The sequence below is a fragment of the Rhinoderma darwinii genome, chromosome 5 (assembly GCF_050947455.1).
Source record: "Rhinoderma darwinii isolate aRhiDar2 chromosome 5, aRhiDar2.hap1, whole genome shotgun sequence".
In the NCBI taxonomy this organism is placed as follows: domain Eukaryota; kingdom Metazoa; phylum Chordata; class Amphibia; order Anura; family Rhinodermatidae; genus Rhinoderma; species Rhinoderma darwinii.
The window spans coordinates 307,091,658-307,103,661 of record NC_134691.1 but is presented as its reverse complement, the minus strand read 5'-3'; positions in this window follow the sequence as shown (position 1 = coordinate 307,103,661).

Here is a 12,004-nt window from a genome sequence, read left to right as displayed (position 1 = left end):
CCAAATTCTGTGTGAATATCATGCCAACTACAAGTGGGGCTTCCCAGTTAAGCTTCTTATTTAAAATATATATATATGGCGCTCCAGTAGCAATTGACTCCATGGAAAGGGGGTAGAAGTCTCCTGAGGAAATGGAATGTGCTCCAATCGAGTCCTCTACCATCTCGCCAAAAACCTGCAATATCTCCTCATCTCACGGAAGTACGGTCCATGGTCGGCTCACCAGGAAACATTTCCTAATGTTCTCTTTTAAACTGTCAGGTTTGCTTACATTCATCTGTAATCTACTGAACACAGTACAGTGCATTAGATGCACTGGGATCCTTTTATTTTTATGTTGTGTTTTCTTGTAATTTGTTATTACGGTTTAACTGCATGATTGCCTTATATCATGTACTGTATCCATATTACGCATAGTCCTTTCTATGTATTGGTACCTCATTCATTCATTCAGCTCCACTTTTAGAGCCATCATGATTATAACGCCTCAATTAACGTTAATGGACTTAAATGATTATTATTGTGAAACCCCTTTAATACCTGTCCACGGGATATGGCCTCACACACGACCGTACCAGGTTTGCAGCCTGCAAAACCCGGATCCTATTGGCCTTCATGTGCTGTCTGTCTTTTTTGTGGGCCCATACTTTAGATGTAAGCCGGGTAGATGAAAACAGGGTGGATTTATTCACCGCAACACAGCAACGTTTCGGTTCAACAGGAACCTTTCTCAAGCCATCACAAACTAAACAAAGTGTCAAGTATAAATAGGAGGAGCATACATTAATCGGCAATAAAGCAATCATATGTACAGTTCCAATAAAACAAACATATACATCCCAATATTTCAAAAAATTGATCATAAAGTGCACATATTTTTTCAATGCAAAGCATACATAAGCAATATAATATGCATATTTAGTGAAGTATGAGTCTCATAAATAGTACAAATAAGGGCAATTTGGATAATTGGAAAAGGGGCAGAGGCCAATTCAATTTTTATAGCAATAAACTTACTGTTTAGCGAGAAGTCTGTACAGAGATAGAGATGTCAGCATGTCGTATTCACGCGTATCTACTGCGCATGCTCCAAGATGGCGCCCACACCAGATGTTCAATCCGATGGAACGCATCGAGCAGCAGATCACCACTGCGCATGCGCAGAGACGGAACTTGCGTTCCATTCCTACTGCGCATGCGCCAGTGGCGAAAACAATGCACAGAAAATAGACAATTATAGAAAACATCATAGTCATAGCTGGACATAGTCCAGATAATTCAATGGACACTACAATGCATCACCCAAGAAATTAAATGGGTTTTGCATTGTAGTGTCCGCAGGTAGAAAAACTAGATGTAAGTAAAAGTGGCAGTACTGTCAGTAGAGAACTGGCTCCCCTTTAGGCCTGATTTACACGAGCGTGTGCGTTTTGCGCGCGCAACAAACGCTGCGTTTTGCGCGCGCTAAAGGCACTTGACAGCTGCGTGTGTCATCCGTGTATGATGCGCGGCTGCGTGATTTTCGCGCAGCCGCCATCATAGAGATGAGGCTAGTCGACGCCCGTCACTGTCCAAGGTGCTGAAAGAGCTAACTGATCGGCAGTAACTCTTTCAGCACCCTCGACAGTGAGTTCCGATCACAATATACACCAACCTGTGAATCAAAAAAAGACGTTCATACTTACCATGAACTTCCTGCTTCCTCCAGTCCGGTCTCCCGGCCGTTGCCTTGGTGACGCGTCCCTCTCTTGTCATCCGGCCCCACCTCCCAGGATGACGCGGCAGTCCATGAGACCGCTGCAGCCTGTGATTGGCCTGTGATTGGCTGCAGCTGTCACTTGGACTGAATTGTCATCCCGGGAGGTCGGACTGGAGGAAGAAGCCGGGAGTTGTCGGTAAGTCAGAACCTCTTTTTTTTTTTACACCGTATATGTATATTGTGATCGGAAGTCACTGTCCATGGTGCTGAACCAGTTTAACTCTTTCAGCACCGTGGACAGTGACTGTCTCCTGCCGTCGCGTACCCGAACATTTTTTGCCGGTTCGGTCAAAACGAGTTCGGCCGAACCCGGTGAAGTTCGGTGCGCTCATCTCTAATTTGACACTCCGTTTGGATGTTTGTAAACAGAAAAGCACGTGGTGCTTTTATGTTTACATTCATCCTTTTGACAGCTCTTGCGCGAATCACGCAGTTCGCACGGAAGTGCTTCCGTGCGGCATGCGTGGTTTTCACGCACGCATTGACTTCAATGGGTGCGTGATGCGCGAAAAACGCACGATTATAGAACATGTCGTGAGTTTTACGCAACGCACTCGCGCTGCGCAAAATTCACGCATCGTCTACACTGCCCCATAGACTAATATAGGTGCGTACGACACGCGTGAAAAGCACGCGCGTCGCACGCGCGTATATTACGCTCGTGTAAATGAGGCCTTAGGCTGGATTCACACGAGCGTGCCGTTTTTGCACAGGCAAAAAACGCGGTGTTTTGCCTACGCAAAGGGCACTTAACAGCTCCGTGGGGCATCACCATATTATGCGCGGCTGCCATCATTATGACACTCCATTTGGATGTTTGTAAACAAAAGCACGTATTTTTTTTCTGTTTTCATTCATCCTTTTGACAGCTGTTGCGCGAATCACGCTGTTCGCACGGAAGTGCTTCCGTGCGACATGCGTGGTTTTCACGCAGCCATTGACTTCAATGGGTGCGTGATGCGCGAAAAACGCCCAAAGAACGGACATATCGTGACTTTTTTTCAGCGGACTCACTCAAAGATTCCCAAATAACCGTATCACGGAAAAAACACATATTCCAAATATATGCGTTAATTATCAATATCAAAGCTCGCTTTTATTAAAGAAGACATGATTCAAAACATAAAAAAGAGGTTCCACTATAAAAACACACTTGAAACACTGCATCGCTATATTTTAGATTGAATATATTATTGAAAATCTGCTGATGTATATTCCAAATGGGACTTTATACTTGCACAAAAAAGGCCTCTGCTGCTTTCCAATATCTCACATATTGCTTGACATACAATTGTGTATCTAAAAGGTGTAGAAAAGGAAAATAAGAAAAAAACAAAAAATATTAATATGCAATATTTGTGAATATAAAAATAGACATAAAATATGTATATTCAAAAGAGAGGTCAAAATAAGACCTCAAATTATTTATACATCAAGGACATAGACTGATCATAACCCTATACTTTTTTTAGGGGGCAAGTTACCCACCACTATGTTAAATATGTGGGCCACAAGGATATTCTATAGTTAACCCCTTAGGAGACATAGTTTCCAATCTATAAATCCACTCTAGCTCTTTTCTTTTGAGAGCCAAACCTCTATCACCACCACGTCTCAGTTGAGGCACCAAATCAATGATTCTGAATCTCAACTGTGACAAACTATACTTTTTTTCTTATTTTCCTTTTCTACACCTTTTAGATACACAATTGTATGTCAAGCAATATGTGAGATATTGAAAAGCAGCAGAGGCCTTTTTTTGTGTAACTATAAAGTCCCATTTGGAATATACATCAGCAGATTTTCAATAATATATTCAATTTTATGTTTTGAACCATGTCTTCTTTAATAAAAGCGAGCTTTGTATTGATAATTAACGCATGTCTCATATATTTGGAATATGCGTTTTTTCCGTGATACGGAAATGCCATGTAAGACCACATTTCATCTGGAGCAGCGGGTTTAGGAAAAATGTACAGCTGGTCGCAACTTCCCCCAATGATAACAGCTGATCACCGGGAGTTCTAGCTGCCAGACCCGTCAGCTGATCACCACGTAGTCCTCATTTAGAGAAGGGGTTGTCCATACAGGATTACCCCTGTAAGGCCGGGTTCACACATAGCATAGTTTATACATATTTAGGTGTCAAAATAGAAATGTCCAGATGTCCACATTTTACATGGGATAACACACATTTACCATAGAAACAGGTCAAGGAACATTTCCTAGAAATGTTAGAGTATTTTGGGGAGCGTTAATGGTGCAGTTCTGAACTTCACCCCCTCCCCCCCACACACACACACCAACTCCGCTATGTGTGAACGAGGCCTGATAGCATTGATAGAATTGCTACATACCTGGACTTGTCCTCTTCAAGCCTTCAAACTCAAGTGGCACAAACTGCTTGGATTTAGACATTTGTATAAATTCACCAAATGTGATGTCTATGATGTCATATGTCGTGTGATGTCATCGCGACTGCCACAGCTATTTTAGCGGAAAAATCTAAATGTGGATTTAGCGCAATTTCGTGCTGAATCCGCAGCAAAATCCAGACTCTGCTGCAGATTTCACCTCTCTCATTGAAATGAGTGAAATCCGTGGTGAAAATCTGCAACATAATTTGACATGCTGCAGATAAAATCCACACCGCAGGTCAATTTACACAAGGAAAATGTTACAGTGTGTAGATCGATTTGTTAAAATCTCATCTTCTTAGCTGTTTACTGTATTATGGTGAGGATTTGGTAAATCTGTGTGACAAATCTGCATCTTAAATCCAACGTGCACATGCAGGGCCAGACATGCCATGAGGTGAGATGAGCTTCTCGCCTCAGGTGGCGACCTGCTGCCTCTATGAGGGGGTGGCGGCGCCACGGACACCAACAGCCGCCTCCCCGTCCTGCACTACAATTGTGTCTGTGTCTATAGGACGCAAATACAAATGAATGATTCACTAGCCCTGGCAAGGTAGGGAAAAATCAAAGAAAAATAAGGCTATACTTACTGATACAAGGGCAGTAAGTATGGCCTTTCTTTTCTGTGATTTTTTTAAAGTAAATATATGTCCCTTTTTCTGTAGTTTGTAATTTGTTTGAATGTAGGGACTCGCAAGACGATGATGACCCTTGACACGGGTTGCGAGCTTGCATATTTTGGCCAAAATATCAACTAATACCTCATGTTTATCATGTATATTTTTACAGGATGCAGCCAGGCTTTTTAATGCTAGGGGATAGTGGGCTGTCATTACTTATTGTGGTGCACCTCGATAATGCTGGGCAGCCCGTGTAATATAATAGCATGGGCATGAATAATAGGCTACAAGCCGGCATGGTGCACTACACACAGTGCCGCACCTGCCATGAGGCAAGGTGAGCCGACGGTCTCAGGCAGCACCACCTATCTGAAAACAGGGGGCGGCATTTTCAGCCAGGGACGGACTGGACTGGGGGGAGGGGCCATGCAGACACACATAGCAGACGTGCCGCATGATGGGCACGTCTCTAACACTCCTCCTCTCTGACGCTGTACGCAGCACATGCCGCCAGAGAGAAGCAAGTCTGCAGGAGGAGCGACGAGAAGTGACGAGACGCACGAGGTACGTTCCTGCCTTGCTGGGACCGGGACCCGTGAGTATACTGCAAGGGGGCGTCTGGACATTTTACCCGACAGCAGAGGGCTCCATGGGGCTGGAATAATCCACCCCATAGAGCCCTCACATCACTATAATAGAAGGATTAGTGGGGGGGGGGGGGGTCTGGTCTGAGCATCTGACACTGCAGAGGGCTCTATAGGGGGGGATTCTGCCTCCCCCTTTAGAGCAGTCAGTCAGATGCTCAGACCCCCCTAACCTTGCAGTATAGTAACTAGTCAGGGCTCTATGGGGGGGATAATTCCCCCCTATAGAGCTGTCTGCTGTCAGTAAAACGCCCAGACCCCCCCCTTGCAGTACACTCCCGGCCCCCCAGCGTTGGCCGACCCCTTTTAAATTAGATGGGGCAGGAAGCTGAGCGCAGTATAAGGGTCTGTTCACATCAGCGTTGGCTTTCCGGGGTTCCGTCGGAGGTAACCCCGCAATGGAAAGTCAAACTGAAACCACAGCTTCCGTTTCTGTCACCATTAGCGCAGTCGACTGCGCTATTGATTCCGTCAGAAAAACGGAAACCTGCCGGAATTGTGACGAAAGGAAACCATTAGCAATGTTTCCGTCACCATTGATATCAATGGTGACTGAAACGGAAGCTGTGGTTTCAGTTTGACTTTCCGTTGCGGGGTTCACCCGACGAAAACCTCAGACGGAACCCCGGAATTGAAAGCCAACGCTGATGTGAACAGGCCCTAATCCTTCCCCATAAACCTGCCCCCGCTAATTCAAATATATATATATATGTGTGTGTATATATATATATATTTAAAATGTATATAGCGCTGGATCCTGTATCCGTCAGGTCAGCGGGACTGACTGATTCAGTATCAGCGGGTCCTGCAGGATCGAGCTGTTACAGATCACATCTAAGTTCATAACTTAGATGTGATCGATAATTGGCGACCTAATGGATTCAGGTCTCAGCGCTATATACAGCTGCTCTGTATACAGGATACAAAGCAGCTGTATCAAAAAGTAACAATAATTTTCAATAAAAAGTAATTAAAACTTGCCCCAATCGCATTGATGGATATCTTTATATATACATATATATATATATATATATATATATATATATATATATATATAATAAGTTTTCAAAGGTGTACATAGCCTTTAAACTGTAACTAAACTTTTATCATGTCAAAGTGACATGTACGAAGTTTTCATCGGTGGGGGACCGAGCACTGAGGCCCCCACCGATCGCTAAAATGAAGCAGCAGAAGTGCTCGGGTGAGCGCTGTGCCGCTTCATTTATGATCGACTTCCAGCCGAGTGAGCGGTGTACGGACTCATGGACTTTCTATTGAGCCCGTACACTGCTCCAAGGAAAGCCAAACAGAATTTAAGCGGCACATTGCTCACCCGAGCACTTGTGCTGCTTCGTTTTAGCGACTAGTGGGGGGTCTCAGTGTTCGGACCCCACTGATCAAAACTTCTGACATGTCAAAAGTTTTTAAAAAAGTTGTTACACTTTAAAGAGAACCTTTCACCTGCCCACAGATTTGCATTTGAGTGCAGCATGTAATGGTCAGGCCTGCACAAACTCTGGGGCACTTTACATTTTTTACTCTGTCCTTACTTAGATATCGGTGCCGTAATATTTGGCGCCCAATATTTAAATAACCAATGAACTGCCAATGGGGCGGTAATTGGCAAGGGGACGTGTAACATCGCTGTAACACTGTCCAATCCGCTACGGACAATGTCAACAGCAAGAGCTGGAGAGAGGAGAGCATGTGCGCGTGCACACGCTCTCACTCTTCAGCTCACGGCAGGCAAGTACAAGACTATGTGATCTCTCGCGAGAGATCAGTCTTGTCGTCCTTGTCTGCCGAAAGCTAAAGAGTGAGAGCGTGCGTGCGCGCACAGCTCCGATGCCATGAAACAGAAGAAGAAGAATTCACACTCTTCTTCTCCTCTTCTGTTCCTAGAGGCTAGGAAAAAAATGTAAAGTGCCCCAGCGTTTGTGCAGCCCTCCCCATTACATGCTGCACTCAGCTGCACATGTATGGGGAGGTGAAAGGTTCTCTTTAACCCCTTAACGACCAAGGACGAAAATGAACGTCATGGTCGGCTGCTAGTTCCCGCACCATGACGTTCATTTTCGTCCGCATTTCAAACTGTCACTCTGTGTAAACACAGAGTGACAGACCCGCGCTGACAGCTGTCCTAGACAGCTGAGACATCAGTCTCGCCGGACAGCGGACCATCGCCGCTGCTTTCGGCAGTTAACCCCTTAAGTGAGGCGACGGATTGCCGTCGCCGCATTTAAGTGGTTTGAAGCACATCAGCAGCCCCCACGAAGTGATCGTGGGGGCTACCGATGCTTGTCACGGCAATCGGAGGTCAGATAATGACCTCCGGGTTGCCATGTACTGCCTCGGAGGAACAGCCTCCGGCCGTTCCTCCTCTGCTTCCTGTCAGTGTGACAGTCACGTCACAATGACAGTTAGAGTACATTACACTACGTGTGTAGTGTAATGTATTCCAGCAGCGATCAAAGCTGCAAGACTAAGTGTCCCCTAGTGGGACAAGTTAAAAAGGTAAAAAAAAGTAATAAAAATGTTTTAAAAAAAGTGTAAAAATAAAAGTTATAAGTTCTATAAACACAAAATGCTTTTTTTCCCTATAATAAGACTTTTATTATAGAAAAAAAATGAACACGTTAAAAAAGTACACATATTTGGTATCACCGCGTTCGTAACGAACCCAACTATAAAACTATAATGTTATTTTTCCCGCACGATGAACACCCCAAAAAAAATCAATAAAAAACTACGACAGAATCGCAATTTTTTTGGTCACCACCGCTCCCTAAATAAAGAATAAAAAGTGATCAAAAAGTCGCATGTACCCGAAAATAGTACCAATAAAAACTTCTATCCGTCCCGCAAAAAACAAGCCCTTACACAGCTTTTTTGACTAAAAAATTAAAAAATTACGGCTCTCTGAATATGGCGACACAGAATTTTTTTTTTTATAAATAAGTCATTTTATTGTGCAAACGCTAAAAAAAGGACCAAACCTATATACATATGGTATCGCCGTAATCGTACCAACTCGCAGAATAAAGTAAAAATGTCATTTATAGCGTACGGTGAGTGCCGCAAAAAGAAAACCTAAAAAAACGGTGTCAGAATTCCTGTTTTTTGCTCAGGATTGCAAAAAAATTGAATAAAAAGTGATCAAAAAAAATCGCATGTACCCCAAAATGGTACCAATGAAAACGACAGATTGTCCCGCAACAAATAAGCCCTCACGCAGCTCTGTTGATGGAAAAATAAAGAAGTTATGGCTCTTGGAAAGCGGGGAGTGAAAATCTAAAATTAGAAGGCAAAAAATGGATCAGTCCTGAAAGGGTTAATTCATTTCTAATGAAAAAACGTATGACCCCATGTGGGGTATTTCCGTACTCGGGAGAAATTGCTTTATAAAAAATGGTTTTTTTTTTCCTCCTTTATCCCTTGTGAAAATGAGAAAATGCAACATTTTAGTGGAAAAAAATGTTGATATTAATTTTCGCGCCCTAATTCCAGTAAACTCTGCAAAAGACCCATGGGGTGTAAATGCTCACTATACCCCTAGAAATATTCCTTGAAGGTTTTTCCAAAATGGGGTCACTTTTGGGGCGTTTCCACTGTTTTGGTCCCTCCAGTGCATTGCAAATGCGACATGGCACCGAAAACCATTCCAGCAAAATCATAAATCCAAATGGCGCTCCTTCCCTTCTGAGCCTTGCTGTTGGTCCAAACAGCAGTTTATTACCACATATGGGGTATTGTCGTAATCGGGAGACATTGCTTTACAAATGTTGGGGTGCATTTTCTTCGTTATTCCTTGTAAATAATAAAAATTTCTATGTTGTTTCAGAAAAAAAGTACATTTTAATTTTTACAGACTAATTCCAATATATTTAGCGAAAAACCTGTGTGGTCAAAATGCTAACTATACCCCTAGATAAATACCTTAAGGGGTCTAGTTTTCTAAATGGGGTCGTTTATGGGGAGTTTCTATCGTTCTGGCAGCTCAAAGCCTCTCCAAATGTACAGTGGGGCCTAAAACATTTTCAAGCAAAATACGAGTCCTGAAAGCCTCCGGGTGTTCCCTTCCTTTTGGGTCCTGCCGTGTGTCCAGGCAGCGCATTAGGGCCACAATGTGGGTATTTTTGAAAACAGGAGAAAGAGGGTGATAGATTTTGGGGTGTGTTTCTTCATTTTCATGTTCGCTTTACAAAGAAATCGGTCTTCAAACTAATACTTTTATGAAAAAAGTGAAATAAATTTTTTTTTCACCTGATATGCATTACATTTAGCAAAGAACTGTGGGGGCAAAACACTTACTATACACCTAAATAATTACGTTATGGGGTCTAGTTTTCTAAATGGGGTCGTTTATGGGGAGTTTCTATCGTTCTGGCAGCTCAAAACCTCTCCAAATGTACAGTGGGGCCTAAAACATTTTCAAGCAAAATATGAGTCCTGAAAGCCTCCGAGTGCTCCCTTCCTTTTGGGTCCTGCCGTGTGTCCAGGCAGTGCATTAGGGCCACAATGTTGGTATTTTTGAAAACAGGAGAAACAGGGTGATAGATTTTGTGGTGTGTTTCTTCATTCTGATGGTCACTTTACAAAGTAATTGGTCTTCAAACTGATACTTTTATGAAAAAAAGTGAATTTTTTTTTTTTTCACCTGCTATGTATTAAATTTAGCAAAAAACTGTGGGGTCAAAATACTTACTATACCCTTAGGTAAATACCTTAAGGGGTCTAGTTTTCTAAATGGGGTCATTTGTGGGGGTTTCCATCACTCTGAGACCTATGAGCCTCTGAAAACCTGGTTTGGTGCAGGAAAACAAAATGCACTTCAAAATTTATAAAATTATTATTCAATTTGTAAGTCCTCTAAATTGCTGAAAATTTATTTTATTTTTTCAAAAGTGCTGCCAAAATAGAGTAAAGAGATAGAAATATATATTTAATTAAAAAAATTGTACAGTATGTGTGTACATATGTGACATATTGCAGTTAAAAATAGGGGAAAATGGTAATTTTTACAAAATTTCTTCCATTTTTCTATTTTTTAATTAATTTCCGCAAATCGTATCAGTCTACTTTTACCACTAAAATAAAGTACAACATGTGACGAAAAAACAATGTCAGAATTACTTGGATATTCAAAACTTTCACAGAGTTATTCTCTGATAAAGTCAGACATACCAGATTTGACAAATCTGGCTTGGTCATTAAGGTACAAACATGCCCGGTCATTAAGGGGTTAAAAGAAAGATGTTATAATTTATTTATTTTTATTTGATGTTTTATTTTATGGGCCTAATTTTTCTAATTATTTTAATATGTTCCCGAAGGTAGCTATTTATTCATATGTTTGTACTTTTGTGGGGGCAGCCATTTTTATTTTTATTTTTATTTTAATTTTTGTTTTGCAGGTTCCGCTGGACCATTTGGACTACGTCGTAGATTAGTTGGACTACTTCGCTGATTTAAGCTTTTTTTTCTTCTTTTTTTTTAATAAAATGGTTAAAGTGGATTGTGTGGAAGAGTTGTCATTTCAATAAAATTAATTTCTTTATGTCTCTGTTTTTTAATACTTCATTACCGCCTTAGTAATGGCTGCTGTCTGATTGAGAGCGTTCATTACTAAGAAGGAGCTTAGTGTTAGCCAGTAATAAGGCCATTACTAACCCCTATTATTACCCCTGTACCCACCGCCACCAGGAGTACCGGGAAGAGCAGGGTACGATCCAGCACCCGACCATCTGAAGTGAAGGGCACTGGGGTGGCCGCAGGCTGGTACTATCAGGCTAGGAAGGGACAAAAACCATGGCCCTTCCCACCCTGGTGATACTAGGCTGCTGCTGCTGCTGCTTTATTGTATCTGGCTGGTTATGAAAAATGGAGGGGATCGCACGTAAAAAAAAAAACAATTTATTTTTAAAAATTTACGTGGGGTTCCCCCTATTCATCCCCCTAAAAATGACCGTCGGCACAGAACATCGTAAAGCCCATTCAAATGAATGGGCAGATGTTTGCCGGCGCATTGGAGCCGTATTTTCGGACGTAATTCGAGGTTAAAACGCCCGAATTACGTTACGTTACGAATTAGTTATATTAGGAGGGAGTGGGACAGAGATAGTGAGCGTGTGAGAATTACAAGGAACTTATGTGTATTGTGTTGTAACGTAACTTCTATGTATGTTTAGGTAAGTGGGTGGCGGTATAATTAGGATTGTGATACCGTGTTTATACTGTATTGTAATTAGTTACTGTATTTTATATATGAGAATGATTACTGTATGTTAATAAATATTACCTTTATTTACTATACGGTCTTATTCCCTTGAGTAGGAGCAAAAGCAATTAGATTGACGTTAGTATAAGGAAAAGGTAGGGGAACTAGGCATAACCCTACTGACCCTGATTATGAAGGCCGTAGTAATAGTGGGTGACACTAACCAATGAATCCCGCTATTACCCCACCCCCTTTAACACCTATCCTCAGGATAGGCATCAATATCTGATCGGTGGGGGTCCGACTCGCAGCCGATCAGCTGTTTTAAATAGTTATATGACACTACA